The 18,435-nt window shown below is 37.6% G+C and overlaps 1 protein-coding gene and 1 pseudogene across 2 annotated transcripts in view; both read left to right on the top strand.

Moving 5' to 3' along the window:
* HPSE2 (heparanase 2 (inactive)) overlaps window positions 1-18,435 on the top strand; it is a 741,938-nt gene that overhangs the window by 192,387 nt on the left and 531,116 nt on the right. The window lies entirely within an intron of this gene.
* Window positions 3,816-12,190, top strand: LOC129006487 (ADP-ribosylation factor-like protein 5A; annotated as a pseudogene).

Below are 18,435 nucleotides of genomic sequence, written 5' to 3'. Positions count from 1 at the left end.
TCATTTTGCATTAGCTGTGTCTTCAAGTCGATTTTGAAAAATCACCTCTTTGAGGAGTGGGCAAAAAAGGGGTCCCAAGAGGTAGTCCATTTCCTTTAATAAATTCAAGCAACTTTTTCTTTGTATTGAAGATATTATTTGTCATACATTTTCCTTGTCATATTGAGCATTCCCAGACCATCATTTAAAACAGATTGGTAATTTGGCCCTTAATTTTGGCACCTGTACATCTTTTAAAGCTCTGAGCTGTGTTTGGAAACTTTACTACTCTGTAAGTTAATACCCTTTTAGGGCCTAAACACTACCATTAACAGCAAATTGGCCTCTCAGGATGCTGGATAGAACCATTTTTTATATTTATTTGTTTAATCTTTATTAGCCAAAAGTTGTCCAACAGCTCTAAGGGAGTGATTTGCCCATGAGGCTTGGAAGCATGTTTAAGTCTTTCCCTATAACTTCAGGGTTGGGAGAGAATACTTGAGGCTGCTTATAATTCCAACTGCTGTTTCTAGGCAGCCTTGAAAATCCAGCCATAAACTACTCCCATTCCCTGGCCTTTAGGCCTAATAAGTCTAGATTTTCATACTAGAGAAGACCACAAAGATCATGTGGTCAAAACCCCTTATTTCACAGGTGGGTAAGCTGAAGTCCAAAGTGGGGAAGTGATTAAGCTGCTAGAGTTTTAAGTTATTTCTCTTCCCAGGGGATATTTGCTTTGTAACAGAAGTCTTCTAACAAAATCTTCAAGAATTAAGGGAACAGATTCCTACTGATGGAGTTTCATGAACTGTTAGGTGGTAAGGAGCTATTCATAGACAGGGAAGCTCTTAAGTAGGTACATATTCCTTTTACTTTTCCTCTTTATTATTACTAAACCCTCCTCTGCTAGGGTAGTAAAACTTTTTGAGGTTAAAGAGGCTTCAAGAAGCTTCCTTCCGTATCATGTCAGAGTATCTTTATTTCAGCACAGTGCCTAAGCATGGTGCCTGGCATGAAGTAGGTGTTCAAAAATGTGTATTGAAAGCATATATCAAAGTCACTTTAAAAATATCAACATAAGGAAAAGTAGTATTCTTTTGAAGAAGTAGCATTATTCTTAGGAGTAAAGAGTCCCAACTCCTAATGGTAGCCAAGTTAAGTAACAGGCTTTGAAATTGAGGTAGTAACAAATAGGCTACCAACCAAAAAAATCTCAGGACTAGACAGATTCACAGCTGATTTCTACCAGACATACAAAGAAGAACTGGTACTAATTCTACTGAAACTATTTCAAAAAACTGAGGAGGAGGGACTCCTCCCTAACTCATTCTGTAAGGCCAGCATCATCCTAATACCAAAACCTGGCAGAGATACACCAAAAAAAGAAAACTTCAGGCCAATATCCTTGATGAACATCAATGCAAAAATCCTCAACAATATACTGGTAAAGCGAATTCATCAGCATATCAAAAAGCTTATTCACCACTTGATGGTAGGCTTCATCCCTGGGATGCAAGGTTGGTGCAACATACACAAATCAATAAACATGATTCACCACATAAACAGAACTAAAGACAAAACCACATGATTATCTCAATAGATGCAGAAAAGGATTTCCATACAATTCAACATCCGTTCATGATAAAAAACTCAATAAACTAGGTATCAAAGGAACATACCTCAAAATAAGAGCTATGTGTGACAAACGCATAGCCAACATCATACTGATGGGCAAAATAGAAGCATTCCCCTTGAAAACTGGCACAAGACAGGATAGCCTCTCTCACCACTCCTATTGAATATAGTATTGGAAGTTCTTGCCAGGACAATCAGGCAAGTAAAAGAAATAAAGGGCATGCAAATAGGAAGAGAGGAAGTCAAACTATCCTTGTTTGCAGATGACATGATTCTATATCTAGAAATTTCTAGTCTTAGCCCAAAAGCTTCTTAAGAAGATAAACAACTTCAGAAAAGTTCCAGGATACAAAATAAATGTGCAAAAATCACTAGCATTCCTACATCAATAACAGTCAGTCTGAGAGCCAAGTCAGGAATGAACTCACATTCACAATTGCCACACACACACAAAAAATACCTAAGAATACAGCTAACTAGGGAGGTAAAAGATCTCTATAAGGAGAACTACAAACCACTGCTCAAAGAAATCAGAGATGACACAAACAAATGGAAAAACATTCCATGCTCATGGATAGAAAGAATCAATATCGTTAAAATGGCCATACTGCTCAAAGCAATTTATAGATTCAGTGTTATGCCTATTAAACTACCATTGACATTGTTCACAGAACTAGAAAAAAACTATTTTAAAATTCATATGGAACCACAAAAGAGCCTGAATACCCAAGGCAACCCTAAGCAGAAAGAACAAGGCTGAAGGCATCAGACTACCTGACTTCAAACTATACTACAGGACTACAGTAACCAAAACATCATGGTACTGGCACAAAAACAGACACATAGACCAGCAGAACCGAATACAGAACCCAGAAATAAGACCACACACCTACAACTGTCTGATCTTTGACAAACCTGATAAAAATAAGCAATGGGGAAAGGATTCTATATTCAATAAATGGTGCTGGGATAACTGGCTAGCAATATGCAGAAGATTAAAACTGGAACCTTTCATTATACCATATATAAAAATTAAGATGGATTAAAGGCTTAAATGCAACACTCAAAACTTTAAAATCCCTGGAAGGCAACCTAGACAATACCATTTGGGACACAGGCACAGGCAGAGATTTCATGATGAAGACGCCAAAAGCAATTGCAGCTAAAGCAAAAATTGACAAGTGGGATCTGATTAAACTAAAGAGCTTCTGCGCAGCAAAAGAAACTATTAACAGAGTAAATAGCCTACAGAATGGTAGAACATTTTTGCAAACTATGCATCCAACGAAGGTCTACTATGCAGCATCTACAAGGAACTTAAGCAAAGTTACAGGAAAAAAACAAGCCCATAAAAAAGTGGGCAAAGGACGTGAACAGAAACTTTTAAAAAGAAGACAAACATGCGACCGACAGTTGTGAAAAAAAAAGCTCAACATCACCAATCATTAGAGAAACGCAAATCAAAACCACAATGAGATACCATCTCACACCAGTTAGAATGACCATTATTAAAAAGTCAAAAAATAACATATGCTGGTGACAGTTGTGGAGAAAAAGGAACACTTATACACTGTTTGTGGGAGTGTAAATAGTTAATCCATTGTGAAGAACAGTGTGGCGATTCCTCAGAGACCTAAAGACAGAAATACCATTCAACCCAGCAATCCCATTACTGAGTATGGGAATACTCAGTAATGCAAATCATTCTGTTATGAAGACACATGCATGCACATGTTCATTGCAACACTATTCACAATAGCAAAGACATGGAATCAACCTAAGTGGCCATGAATGATAGACTGGATAAAGAAAACATGGTACATATATACCATGGAATACCATGCAGCCATAAAAAGAATAAGATCATGTCCTTTGCAGGGACATGGATAGAGCTGGAGGCCATTATCCTTAGCAAACTAACAGATGTAGGGGGAGGACGGTGGCTTGTGAGGCTCGTTGCAGACAACTTGGTGGCAATGTCCACGAGCCAGGTGAGTGCTTGGCGGTAGCAGGGCCTCGTGTGTGGCAGGGTGACCTGGGTTTTGGCCTCCCTCTGGTTCTCTGGAAGTGGGCCAGCAACCAGGGCAGGAACAGCTGCAGAGACAGAGGCTCCAGTGTCTCTCTCTCTCTGCCACCCCCTTAGCCTGAGCCAGGGAGGCCAGGTGGTCTGGGTGTCTGGAGGCGGGGTCCACTGCCTGAGAATGGGAATTCTCTTCACCAGGATATGGAGACTGTTCAATCACCAGGAGCACAAAAGTATCATTATTGGGCTGGATAGTGCAGGGAAAACTACCATCCTTTAACAATTTTCTATGAATGAAGTTGTACATCTCCTACAACAGGAAGTAATGTAAAAGAGATAGTGATTCATAATATACGTTTCCAGCTGATAGCTCACGCCTGTAATCCCAGCACTTTGGAAGGCTGAGGTGGGTGGATCACCTGAGGTCAGGAGTTCGAGACCAGCCCAGCCAACATGGTGAAGCCCCGTCTGTACTAAAAATACAAACATTAGCTGGGCATGGTGGCACGCACCTGTAATACCAGCTACTCAGGAGGCTGAGACAGAACTGCTTGAACCCAGGAGGCGGAGGTTGCAGTGAGCCGAGATCGCCCCACTACACTCCAGCCTGGGTGACAAAGCAAGACTGTGTCTTAAATAACAATAATAATCATAATCATAATCATAATAATATACGTTTCCTAATGTGGGGTATTGGTGGCCAAGAATCTCTTCGTTCTTCCTGAAACACTTACTGTACTAACACAGAGTCTGTATAGTTGTTGTGAACAGTACAGACAGAGAGAGGGTTTCTGTAACTAGAGAACTCTATAAAATGTTAGCACATGAGGACCTAAGAAAAGCTGGATTGCTGATTTTTGCTAATAAACAAGATGTTAAAAAATGCATAACTGTAGCAGAATCTCCCAGTTTGTGAAGCTAACATCTATTAAAGATCACCAGTGGCATATCCAGGCATGCTGTTCTCTAACTGGTGAGGGATTGTGCCAAGGACTTGAATGGTTGGTCACGACTTAAGATTAGATGATCTCTACTGACCTCTTCTCATAGAGTTTGTATAAATGAAGTGCTAAACTTTACCTGAAAGCTACAGCAATTAAAGATTTAGATATATTTATAATCAACTGATTTAAACTTTTTCTATGAGAAGAAAAATTAAGACCACTTATTTGAAAACAAAGATGAAGTCTCACCTTCCAATCTGCTTTCTCATTATTTTTTTCCAAAGTGAAGTTATTAAAGCTGTGAATGACATTTTTTTCGTAATGAATCCTCTCAGGACATTGTGTAGCCTCTGGTAAGTACAAAGGGGGAGGAAGACATTTTGAATTTTGAGAGCTTTATTATCAGTATAACCCTCCCTAGTTGAATGTTATTCTCTTCTTGGTCCGTTAAGTCAAAATACAAATCAGCACAGATATTCAGTTTCCAATATTTTAAAATATAATGTTACTTATGGGAAGTATTTTGCATAAGGTTGTATATGTATTGTGTATATACCTCAAGTTCAAGTTAATGGCTTTGATTTATGTTCTAAAGAAAAGCGAATAACACAAATATTAATAATATCCTTACCTATAACCATAATGAGGTAAGTACTGGCATTGGTGCTAGGTGCCATTTTATACTTTCTCCCTATATTCTCTGTATTGTATTAACCAACCCTCCAAATCATTGAGCTGCTTGTTAAAAAAAAAAAAGGAAAAGGAAAAAGCATGATATTGTGTATCTATTTTTTGTTGTTGACCAATCACACAGATGGAAACATAATTCAACAGAATGTGATAGCGATCAGATTCTTGGCTTAGTATTACTAATGGGCAGGATTGTACAATGAGTAATTATCAGATTATTACTCTCAATGGTTCTTATGGCATCTAAATTACTGAATAAATTTTTAATCCATTAATCAGTGTATCATAAGTTGTGATTAAAATTATCAAATGAATTATCTGCATTAATTGGAAACTGTTGTGTGAAACATGTCTACTCAGAGAATTAATATTCTATAAATATTATAAAATAATTTTTCTATATTATTTTTAAATATTAAATTATATGTCAGGCAGTTAAAGTGAATTTCAAAGCAAAAGTAAGGTATGTTTTCTGAACAACATTGATAATTCTTTAACTTGCATATTTCTTTTTTATTTTAGGACTGAGAATATAGTGTGAGATTTTTTATTACGTAAAATTTGTTGTATCTTCTGTAATATAAATACATTGTTTGACAATTATAAAATGCAAGCGTTTTTTGAATGCTTTTAAGAATTCCTTTTAAAGATTGATTGATACAATGTATTATTTGTACTAAGAAGTAACTTGACCCAAAACACCCTTTATGCTTGCTTAGAGCATTTTTTTTTTTTTTTTTTTTTTGAGACGGAGTTTTGCTCTGTCGCCAGGCTGGAGTGCAGTGGCACGATCTTGGCTCACTGCAACCTCTGCTTCCCGGGTTCAAGCAATTCTCCTGCCTCAGCCTCTCGAGTAGCTGGGACTACCAGTAACACGCCTCCACGCCTGACTAATTTTTGTATTTTTAGTAGAGACGGGGTTTCACCATGTTGTCTAGGATGTTCTCTATCTCTTGACCTCGTGATCCGCCCGCTTCAGCCTCCCAAAGTGCTGGGATTACAGGCATGAGCCACTGCGCCCAGCCTGTATATCTTTCATGGCCTGAAAATCTGAAGGTTAATCCAAACTGATATGTTTTAGCATATTTAAGAAAAAATAACTACTTTTAATATCAACCTTTTAAATTTCAAGAAGATTTTGCTGAATAATAGTACATACTATAAGTATTGATCAAACTTTGAAAATTCCTTTCTGTAAAATGTGAAATACTCAATATCTAAATCCAGATCAGGCATAGTAGATCAGTATTTAACATTGGATGTTTTGTGTTTCATATTTATAATGTTCAAAATGCAAGCATAACATTTAATATTTGTCTACATGGTTTTACAAAAGTAAATCCTAAATTACCAAAAAAAAAAAAAAACCTAACACAGGAACAGAAAACCAAATACCTCATGTTCTCATTTACAAATGGGAACTAAATGATGAGAACACATGGACACATAGAGAGGAACACAACACACATTGGGGCCTACAGAGGGGTGAAGGATGGGAGGAGGGAGAGGATTAGGAAATATAACTAATGGGTACTAGGCTTAATACCTGGATGATGAAATAATCTGTGCAGCAAACCCCCATGACACAAGTTTACATATGTAACAAACCTGAACATGTATCCCTGAACTTAAAAGTTAAAAAAAAAGACTGATGATTACTGAGTTGTCAGTGTTCTGAAATTGTGCAATTAATATTCATCCTCATGAGAATTTTGTGTCTATTCTTGAGTATTTGACTAATCTTTTATTGCCTTTTGGCTGGTAAGGGCTGGGATGGGAAAGGAATCCTAGATTCTTAGAGTTAGATGGCTTCTCAGACATTGTCTGAGCCAATCTACTACCTTGACTTCCCTTTTCAGTAAAGCTGCCAAATTGTTAACCAGGTTTTGCTTAAGCACTTCCAGAATAGGTCGGCCTCCCATACCATGAAGTTGCCGAGTCATCTTTGAATTTACTTAGGAAGTTATGCCTCTAAAAACAAGTTCTTATCTTTATCTATATACTGCTGCTCTTAAAATTTCTGCCCATTTATGGTAATTCTGATCTCTGGAATCAATAGGAGTCAAGTAAATCCCTCTTTCACAAGGCTGCAATTCATGAGCCTGCTTTTTCCCAAGCTCAGGAAAGTATATCATTAACATTATTATTGCTTCTATGTGAAGGTGAAGATTCCCAAACAGGCTGATTTCATGGTCATTTTTCCCCAAGTATGTTTTATTTACCTTTTATAATGTTTTATGCTAAAGGATTTTCAAAGATAAAAGAATAAAAAATAAACACATTTAGTTTACTTCCGGTCTTTTGGCTTTCCAAAACAATGGTTGCTACAGGTTTCATTTGATGTCCTCTTTAAGCACAGTAAATCATCTCATTCCTTAAAGAATCTCACTGAGTTTTAGATTATTAGTTTATTGGAGAACAGCTGTGGTCACAACAGAGAGGGTTCTAAGGGTCTGCTATTAAGAATTAAACTGGCTAATTGTTCCCAAGCGATGCTCTATAAATGAATTTCAGTTTATAATGAAGGTTTTAGCAACTTGGGACAAAATAAGAACCAAGTGATGAGTTTTTATGAAACTAAATTTATTTAATTTTTAAGTTCAAAGTTTATGTCCTTCCTACATTTTTGTTATTGAAGTTATGAAATGATGTTGATAATTAATGGTAGTTGCTATATTAAATGTCTTTGTTTTGCAAAAGCAAATGACTATGAAAAAAATGAGCAACTCTATTTTGGTGCCCTGATATTTTTCTTTTTGAAATATTACTGGTCCTGAAATCCGTAAATATGTGAATCACTGGCTTAGATGCTCTTTGTCTCCTCCCAGGGTCAGCATTCTATAGTCTATGAATTGTGGTTTAATCAGACTTGGACATGAAACCCCTATGGAAACCAGGTGCTACAGGAACTGAAGTTTAGAATTCTACAAGAAACTGGCTGCCTTTTCCCTCTGGTCCACTGTTGAATCAGTACTTCCAGACGGTGGCAAGGAGATGTGGCTGCCAGTAGTAACCCAGCTCTGGGGGGAGACTGAATGCTATCCCTGATGCTCAGTCCTGCTTTTTTTGTTTGTTTTTTGAGACTGGATCTCAGTCTGTCATCCAGGCAGGAGTGCAGTGTTGCAATCATAGCTCATTGCAGCCTCAAACTCCTGGACTCTTGCAATTCTCCCACCTCAGCCTCCTGAGTAGCTAGGCCTACAGGGCATGTACCAGCATACCTGGCAATTTTTTTTTTTTTTTTTTTTGTAGACACTGGGCCTTGTTATGTTGCTCAGGCTGGTCGTGAACCCCTGGCTTCCAGCAATCCTCCCACCTCAGCTTTCCAGAGTGCTGGGATTATAGATGAGCCACTGTGTCTGGCCTCAGTTCTCTTTTAATAGCCTTTAGAACATTTCTAAAAGCTTTTGCACTGAAAAACTACATAATTGAACCAAAAATGTAGGTTTTCATAATTCCCCTCAACCGTTGCAAAGTTTTTGGTTCAAACAGAGCAGCAAGAATTTTCAGGTTGAAGTTATGAAAGTGGTTTCAGTTAATAGTAAATTGCAATTCTTCTACAATGATGGATGTTTTTAGAAATAGGACTGAACTCTGTTGTGACAATAAAGGGATCATTTAAGAAAAGTTTATCAAAACTATCTTCAGGGGTGCTTCATTTTATTTCCTATATACATTTCAGTCCCTTAAGCACTGAGTCTGGCTGCTTTAGAATTGAAACAGATGGACTTGAGGGTTTCTGTATCTAATTTTACAGTAGCATATCTCTCGATTATTGACACATTAAAGGCAATATATTTCTAGTTTAGAAATCTGAGGCTAATTGGCTTTGTAATATTTTGTTTAAAAACATTTTCCAAATGAGGCTGTGAATTGTTCAGTTTCTTTATTCAGGATTAAAGAAAACATTAATTCTGCCAGGAAAAGATTGTCCAGTGGGGCAGAAACATTATAGCCTTGGAGTTTACCTGTCAATCTTGTATTTTCATGTCCTTTGTCTAGAAACAAGCCTACAAGCTAATTGACTTCTGTTTCTTTCCTTTTGGCCTCTCATTTTTCTGAACATAAAGACTCAAATTAAAACAAAGATAAAATTCCAGGGGAAGCTGGCATTGATCAAGGTTTGGATTAAATTAAATTAAGTGCTTTTTATTGAACTCAGCAGTATTAGTTATTAAAACCAGAAGGCTTTACCCTTGCTAGTGTAAAAAAAGAAAACAATGACTCATGCTGGGGCACAGATTTTATTAGGAAGTTTAAGCACTCATTTTCTCTTATTCCATGAAAATTTTGCAGATAAACACATGTAAACAAGATCAGGAGATGGAAAGCAGTGAGGAGTCAGTCCTTCTGAGCTCTGGTGTTCTATGGGTTCTAGCTTTCAGTTGCAAGAACTTAGGGAAAAAACCTTATCTGGGAAGAAAGCAAGAAGTCATACTAGGATTTTCTTTTTTGGACTGCATAAGTCAGTTGAATTGCCAAAGTGCTTCTCTTTTTCTTGAGTGACTTGGAATTATGCATACAGGGAATGGGGAGAGGGCGGCAGCATCATGTAGTATAAAAAGCATTAGCCAGGAAGTTGGACCCTGAATCTCAGCTTTAGGTCCACTGCTTACAGACTGGTTGGACCTAGGTAAGAAACTTAACCTTACTGCTCCTGCTTTCTCAGATGTGAAATAAGGGGCTAGACTCTAAAGGCCCTGCTCTCATTTTGTCATCTATTTCTGTTTTGTGTTATGACTGTAGGAGACCATCATGACCTTTAGTAAATATGGCAATTAACTCAGACTGGATTCAGAAAACTATGGCCTCTAGGCAAAATCTGGCCTGCCATCTCTTATTTATATATATTTTAATTAACTAAAGTCCAGATTGATGTCAGCAAGATGGCAGAATATGACCTTCCAGTGATCATCCTCTGCAAAAACATCACTTTGAACAACTATTCATGCATGAAAATTCCTTTACATCAGCAACAGAAGCCAGGAGAGAGATTTCAGCACTTAAGTATAGCACAGAAATAAGAAAAGACACATTGAAGTGGGTAGGAAAGACAGTTTTACATCACCTGCATCTCTCCTCCCTCAATTCCAGGCAACACAATGTGGAGATAGATACTCTCTCCTTGGGGTAGGGAGAGGGAAGTGAGCATCGGATGCTGCATGGGACCCCAACACTAGCCCTGCCCCAGTAAAACCCAGTGCCACACAAGCCCTCACAGCCCCGGACTCCAGGCTGGTGTGTGTGGACTGAATGTCTAGGCTCATCTTGGTGTCAGACCAGATCCTGAAGCTCTACACTCCAGGTCTACCTGGAGGACTTGTTCTATGTGCTACCCTATACCAGGTTGATCCCCACAGTGCTAGGCTCCAGGCCACCGCCAGCAGTGGGCTAGTATCAACAATCCCAGGCTTCAGGCCTGCCCCAGCACCAGACTGGCCCCTGAAGCCCTGGTCTTCAGGCCAATACCTGTGGACACAGCCTCCAGGCTGGCTTCTGCAGAAACAGGCTCCAGACCCACCTAGCCCCAGGCCAGCTCTGGAAGCCCCAGGCTCCAGAATAGTACCTGTAAATTGAGCTTCCAAGGCCACCCTGCCACAAGACAGAATCCTGCAGCCCTTGGCTCCAGGCCTGCCTTGCACACTAGGACTTGGGGCTGCCCCAATACCAGGCCTACCCCAGCAGCCCCAGGCCTGAGATTGGTACCAGCACTGAGGTGGCCCTGGGTTTCAGGCACGACATAGCACCAGGCCAAACTCTACATACTTGGGCTGTAGGTTCACCCCTGCATGAGGCCAGCCCCTGAAGCCCTAGTCATCAAGCTGGTATCTATGGACCAAACCACCAAGCTGGACATCACAGATATAGGTTCTAGGCCCACCCAGTGCCAGGCCAGCTTCTGGGACCCCAGGCTTCAGTTCTGCCCTAGATTTTGAAACCTGGAGCCATAATGGCCCATGACTGCCAAAGCCAGGATGGTTGCAGGCTTTACAGGCTTTAATCTCAGTCTAGCACCAGGTCATAGCCTCTGGCATCAGATACAAGGCAAGCTCTTGTGGACATAGGCTCTGGGCCTGCTCAGTGCCAGACTTGTCCCTGTGGTGCCATTCTCCAGGGCAGTCCTTGTGGCCACAAGGTCCAACAGATCCAGGGTCCAGGCCTGCTCCAACAGACTCTGGTTCTAGACTGGTCCCCATGGATCAAGACTCTAGGACCACCTTACAGATCCAGAACCCAGGATCACCCTTGTGTCCCATCCCCACTCTAGTTCCAAGCCAGCCCCTGTGGACTCAGTTCCCAGGACCAACCCAGCACCTGGCTGACCCCTGCAAACTCAGGCTCAGAGACCACCCCAGTGCCAGATCAGTTCATGTGGATACGGGCTTCAGGGAAGCCCCTGGAAAAATAGGTTCTAGGCCTACCCTCTGTGACCTAGGCTCCAGGTCTACTTCTGAGGAACCAATCAACAGGTCCACTTTGGTGTGTTTAGGCCCTAGGCTTAACCCCATGGAACCAGGTTCCAGGCCCACCCACCTGCTGACCCACTTACGAGGCTACCTGTCCAAAGACTCCAGCAGTAAACTCACCTATGGACAACTTACTTAGAATACAAGACAACTTACTCAGAATCTCTGGATGGACTGAAAAGGAAGGGCTCTCCCATACAAAGCCAGTCAGCAAAAACTAGAGTGAATTCCAACTTCTTTCCATGTGCAAACTTCAATGTAAGATAAGAGGAAACATGACAAACCAAGGAGATATAACACCACCAAAAGAGTACAATAATCTCCCAGTAGCTAACCCTCAAAGAAATAGAGATTATGAACTGCCTAAAAAACAATTCAAGATGATTGTCTTAAGGAAGCTCAGCAAAATTAAAGAAAATACAGAAAAAAATTGTATGAAATCAGGAAAATAGTAAACTACCAAAATGAGAAATTTAACAGAGAGATTGAAATTGTTTTTAAAAGTCAAACAGAAATTCTGGAGCTGAAAGATACAATGAATGAAGTGAAAAATGCAATAGAAAGCATCAATAGCAGAATTGATCAAGCAGAAGAATGAATCTGTGAACTTGAAGACAGATTATTTGAAAATATATAGTCGAATGATAAAAATTAAAAAGAAAAGGAGTGAAGAAAACTTCCAGAATTTATGGGACAATGTAAAAAGAGCAAATGTCTGAGTTATAGGATTTCAAGGAGAAGAGAAAGACAAATGGGGTAAAAAGCTTACTCAAAGAAATAGTAACAGAAAACTTTTCAAATCTGGGAAAACACATGAAGATCCAGAGATCTAGGTAAAAGAAGGTCAAAGGTATTCAATCAAATTCAGTTCACACAAGATTATGCCAAGACATATTATAATAAAACTGTTAAAAATCGAAAACAAAGAGAAGATCCTGAAAGCAGCAAGGAAAAAGAAGCAGATCACATATAAGGGAGTTCCAATAAGGCTATCAGTGGACTTCTGAACAGAAACTTTATAGGCAGGAGATAGTGGGATGATATATTCAAAGTACTAAAGGACAAAAGAAACCCTGCCGGCCAAGAGTAGTGTATTCAGCAAATCTGTCCTGCAGAAATGAAGGCAAGATAAAGACTTTCTCAGACAAATAAAAGCTGAGGGAGTTCATCACCACCAGACCTGTCTTATAAAACATACTAAAGGTAGTTCTTCAAGTTGAAAGGAAAGCACACTAATTGGTGATACAAAAACTTATGAAGGTATAAAAGTCACTAGTAAAAGTGAATACACAGTCAAATTTAGAATTCTCTAATACTATAAAGGTAATATGTAAATCACATATCTTTAGTATGAAGGTTAAAAGACAAAACTATTACAAAGATTAATAGCTACAAAAATTTCTTAAGGAATACACACTATAACAAGATGTAAACAGTGACATCAAAAACATAAAATATTGGAGGAGGAATGAAAGTGTTTATTTTTTTTAATGCAATCAAATTTTTGGGTTAACATAGCCTGTTACAACTATAAAGTTTTATGTAAGCCTCAATGTAACCACAAAGCAAAAACCTATAATCGATACACCGAAGATCAGAAGTAAGACATTAAAGCATACTTCTAGAGAAAAATCACTTAACTGCAAAGGAAGACAGCAAGAGAGAAAGAAAAGAGGTTCTACAAAAAAAACAAAATAAAACAAAATAAAAAAACAAAACAATAACAAATAACAGTAATAAGCCCTTACATATTAATAATTGCCTTGAATGTAAGTAGATTGAATTCTCCTATTAAAAGACATAGAGGGGCTGAATGGATTTAAAAAAAGCAGGGCCAACTATGTGCTGTGTACAAGAGACTTATTTCACCTTTAAGGGCATACAGGCTGAAAGTGAAGCGATGAAAAAAGATATTCCATTCAAATGGAAACAAACAAATGAAAAAGAGCAGGGTAACTATACTTATATCAAATCAAATAGTGTTGAGAAAACTGAATTTCCACATGCACTAGAATGAAATTAGAACCTTGTCTCACAACATATACAAAAATCAACTCAAAATGGATAAAAGACTTAAATTTAGAATCTGAAACTTTACAGTTACTAGAAGAAAATCTAGGGAAAAATTGCTATGACCTCAAAAGCATAGGCAAAAAGAGGAAAAATAGGCAAATGGGATTACATCAAACTAAAAAGTTTCTGCACAGCTAAAAAAATCAGCAGAATGTTGAAAGAACCTGTAGGATGGCAGAAAATATTTGCAAACCATCCATCTGGTAAAGGGTTCATATCCAAAATGTGTAAGGAACTCAACTCAATAGCAAGAGGAGAACCTGATTAATAAATGGGCAAAGGACCTGAATAGATATATTTCAAAATAAGCTATAAAAATGGCCAACAGGCATACAAAAATGTGCTTAACCATCAGAGAAATGCAAATTAACACCACAGTGAGATATCTGCTCACACCTATTAGAATTGCTATTATCAAAAAGACCAAAGATAACTTGTTGGTAAGGATGTGGAGTCAAGGGAACGCTTGCATGCTGTTGGTAGGTATGTGTACGATTATTATGAAAAATAGAATGCACATTCCTCAAAAAACTGAAGATAGAACTATCGTTCGATGCAGCAGTCTCATTAATGGGTATTCAAGGGAAATGAATTCAGTATATTGAAGACATACCTGCATTCAAATGTTCATTGCAGCATTATCCATAATAGCCATATATGGAATCAATCTAAGTGTCCACAAGCAAATGAATTGATAAAGAAAATGTGGTATATATACACAATAGAATACTATTCAGCCTTAAAAAGGGAGGAAATCCTATCATTTGTGGCAACATGGATGAACATGGAGGACATTATATTAAGTGAAATAAAGAGGCAAAGAAAGATAAAAACTGCATAGTATATATGTGGAATCTGAAAAAATGAACTCAGAGAAGTAGAGGGTAGAATGGTGGTTACCAGAGGATAGGGAGGGTGGGGAGATGTTGGTCAAAGATTACAGAATTTCAGTTAGATAGGAGGTATATGTACAAAGGATCTATTGTACAACATGGTTAACTGTAGGTAATCACAATGTATTGAGTAGATTTTAAGTGTTGTCATCACAAAAAAAGATAGGTATATGAGGTAATACTTATGTTAATAGCTCAGTTGATCCATTCCACCATGTATACATATTTCAAAACATCATTTTGTATACATATTTTGTAATTTTTATTTTTCTGTTAAATAAAAATAAAACATACTTTTTGATCTGAAAAAATTAACCAAAGCCCATATTTTATAGATATTTACCTAGTTTTTACATGTGTTCATTTTCTGTTTGGGATCTCATCCAGATTTAGTCATCATGTCTCTTTAGGCTCCTCTTGACTGACAGTTTCTCAGACTTTTCTTATTTTTGATGATGTTGACAGTTTTGAGGAATATTGGTCAGGTATTTTATCAGGTGTCTGTATGAGATTGGTCTGCTATTTTTCTTACAATTTAAACTGAGATTATAGATTTGGTTATAAGTCACTATCAATGTGACTTATCACTGTTCATGTTGGCCTTTATCACCTGGCTGGGGTAGTGTTTGTCAGGTTTCTCCAATGTAAAGTTACTTACCCTTCCTCGGTATCCATACCGTAGTTTTTGGAAGGAAGTCACTACTATGTGCAGCCCACACTTAAAGAGTGGAGAGTTATGCTCCACCTCCATGAGGATGGAGTATCTACATCAATTATTTGTATTCTGCATGAGATATTTGTCTTTTCTCCCCATTTATTTATCAATTGCTTATTAATAGTGAATATGGGTATTTATTTTATATTTTGGATTATAATATTACTCTGTTTCATTGTTCAAATTGTTATAGATTTGGTTATGTGGAGCTCTTTCAGTTGGCTCCCATGTCTCTTTGATGTACCTCCTCATTGCAGATTTTTGTTGATGAGTAGTTGCTTTTGCCATCTGTGTTTGTAAATAAAGTTTTATTGGAACACAGCCACAGTTATTATCTTATATATTCTTTATGGCTACTTTTGCACTACAGTGGCAGAGTTAATTCACTGCAACAGAGACCATATTGCCTGTAAAGCCTAAACTAATTACAGTCTGACCTGTTACAGAAAAAAAAAATTTGCTGACTCTTGATCAGAACATTCTCTATGATTTTTAGTAATGTACTATAGCTTGATGGATTATAATTTCCAGGATTTTAAGATTCAAATTTATGTCATATTTTTTACTCATAACATTATCTTTACCCTAAAGTATAATCATCAATGGTGTGTACCGTCAACAAGCCTTTACTGAACATTCATGGGTTTATGTGGCTGTGTTCCTTTGGCCATTACAGTTTCCTTGCCTGGACACTTGACTAATTACAAAGTATCTTTTCTGTCAGTAGTTTTTTTGGTGAAAGAAAAAATTTAAAGATAAGATCTATTTTGTCTTTATTCTTTTTACTAACCTAGACTAAAGTAATTTATGTAATCATGGCCTGAGTTATTTAAATGGCTATGTGCTTGAGAGATTTCTTGTTGGTAGCACTAGGACTACCTCATGGAAGCAGATAAGTAGAGAATTTTGTTACAGTGAAGAATGTTGACTAGAGTTTTGCACATGTCCATCAAGCTTATTTTATTGGTAAATTTAGTCAAACTAGAACCAAAGGTTCCAGGAATGAAGTATGAGTGCATTAGCCTACTTCTTTTAAGTATTCTCTAAGCTATATGCTGTGACCTATAGTGAGAGAAAATAAATCATAAGGCTTCATAGTGCTTTAATAAGTGTAAACATCTGGATTTAAATATAAATCTTATATCAATATGGTTTTCACACTTCAACATCATCATCATTTACTAATTTACCAAATTAGTAAAGTTGTCAATAGAGGGTGATTAGAGAAATGAGGTTGTTTATTTCAGATAATAAACATATTAAAATCCCAAAGAAACAACATTAGTTTTATAAATTCAAATTACAGTTCAACTATTTAATAACACAGATAGGAATGGGGTGGACAAGCCTAATACTCATATGCTTTCTTCGGTGTATTGAGACACCTATATATATATCCTATATAAGACCGTGCACGCAGGGGACAGGACAGGATTTGACCCACGGTATAGCTTAATTCAGGTTGTAGCATAGTGGTGCTTTAAAATAGAATTTTACTATAAAAACAAAAATTAAAATAATGGACTGAAAAAGTTAAAGTTCTCCTAGAGACATTAAGCTTGGCATATTATATAAAATCCTCTTTTTTTCTTCTTCTACTGCCAATCTTTTCAAATAAGTAATCTGTCTTACATCCTCCATTTTCAGTTCACATTCTCCTTAGCTCTCAGAAATCTGCATTTTCCTAATTACTTGCCTGAATCTGAGCTCTTGAAGGTCACCATGACCTCCTAATTGTCAAATCAAATAGTCTTTTCCCAGCCTTAGTGTCTTTGATTTGCATGCAACATTCGATACTGTTTTGCACCTCTGAGTGTATGCTTTGTTTTGTTCTTGCACCCTGTTCTTAGCCATTATCTCTTGTCACTCTATGCAATTTTTCTTGGTGATTTTGTTTCCACTTTGGTTCCACCACTGTAAAGATGATGGACAAATCTAAATTTCTAGTCAGATCTTTCTCCTGGGTAATTGTGTCCACAAAACATTTTCATGAGGCACCCTGAGTTGTCTCAAATTTAGTGTTTCATAATCTTAACCTGTTATTTTTCTTTCTTAAATTTGGTTCCATTCTTCTAAATTTCTTACTTCTGTTAATGATCCCACTATCATCAAGGTTGTCTGGGTCTGACATTTGAGTGACATTTAACACACACTTTCTCTTGTTTTCCATAGCCAGTAAGTTAACAAGTTCTAATGACTCTCTCCTCACACTAACTTTTTTCCCCCTGCTCTGCCTTTTTATAAATGTTATACTTACTAAGTAGTGTCTACTGCATGCCAAGGATTGTTTTTATTTTTATTTTTCTCTCCATTCTGTCCTAGTTTACCATTTCACATCTGCACTGCTAAAACAAATACCTCAGACTGGTTTCTCTGTTCTTTCTCTACTAATTCATCTATCATACTCCAAATACCAGATGATATTTCTTAAAAGTGAATTCAAAAATGTCATTCAGACAACTGTAGTGGCTCCCCATTATCAAGAAAATAAGGCAACACTGTTAAGCTTAATGGTAAAATCTTTCCATGATTTTGTCCAGGCCTATCTTTGGGGTGTTAGTTCCCTCTTCTTTTCTATATAATCTTTCCTTTAAAGCAAGCTTCCTCATAGCCCACTTAACTGATCTTTTGTTTGGGCTTTTCTGCTTGAAAATCATGATAGAGTCTAGTCTGCCTACCTAAAATGCTTTTCCCGTTCCTCTCCACAGAATATCCTTCAATTCCCAGCTCACATCTCACTTCCAATGAGATTACTTCATTACAGACCTGGCAACATAAAAAAGCAGCATGGTGCATGGAAAGAAAAACAAGAGAATTGAACTCGGAGGACTTACTTCTAGTCTGCATATGAATGACTTTGGATAAATCACTTTTGCCTGGCCAACCATTCTTTCCTCATCTATAAAAATAAGAGTATACAATTACTTTCACAAGGATGTTGGGAAGATTAAATAAATAGGCACACGTAAGCTCTTCAGGCACCTGGAAATTGCCCACAAATGTTTGTTGCATCTGA

Source organism: Pongo pygmaeus, chromosome 8 (genome assembly GCF_028885625.2).
Source record: "Pongo pygmaeus isolate AG05252 chromosome 8, NHGRI_mPonPyg2-v2.0_pri, whole genome shotgun sequence".
Lineage (NCBI taxonomy): Eukaryota > Metazoa > Chordata > Mammalia > Primates > Hominidae > Pongo > Pongo pygmaeus.
The sequence above is the reverse complement of the archived record's forward strand: the minus strand, read 5'-3'. Positions and strand labels throughout refer to the sequence as shown.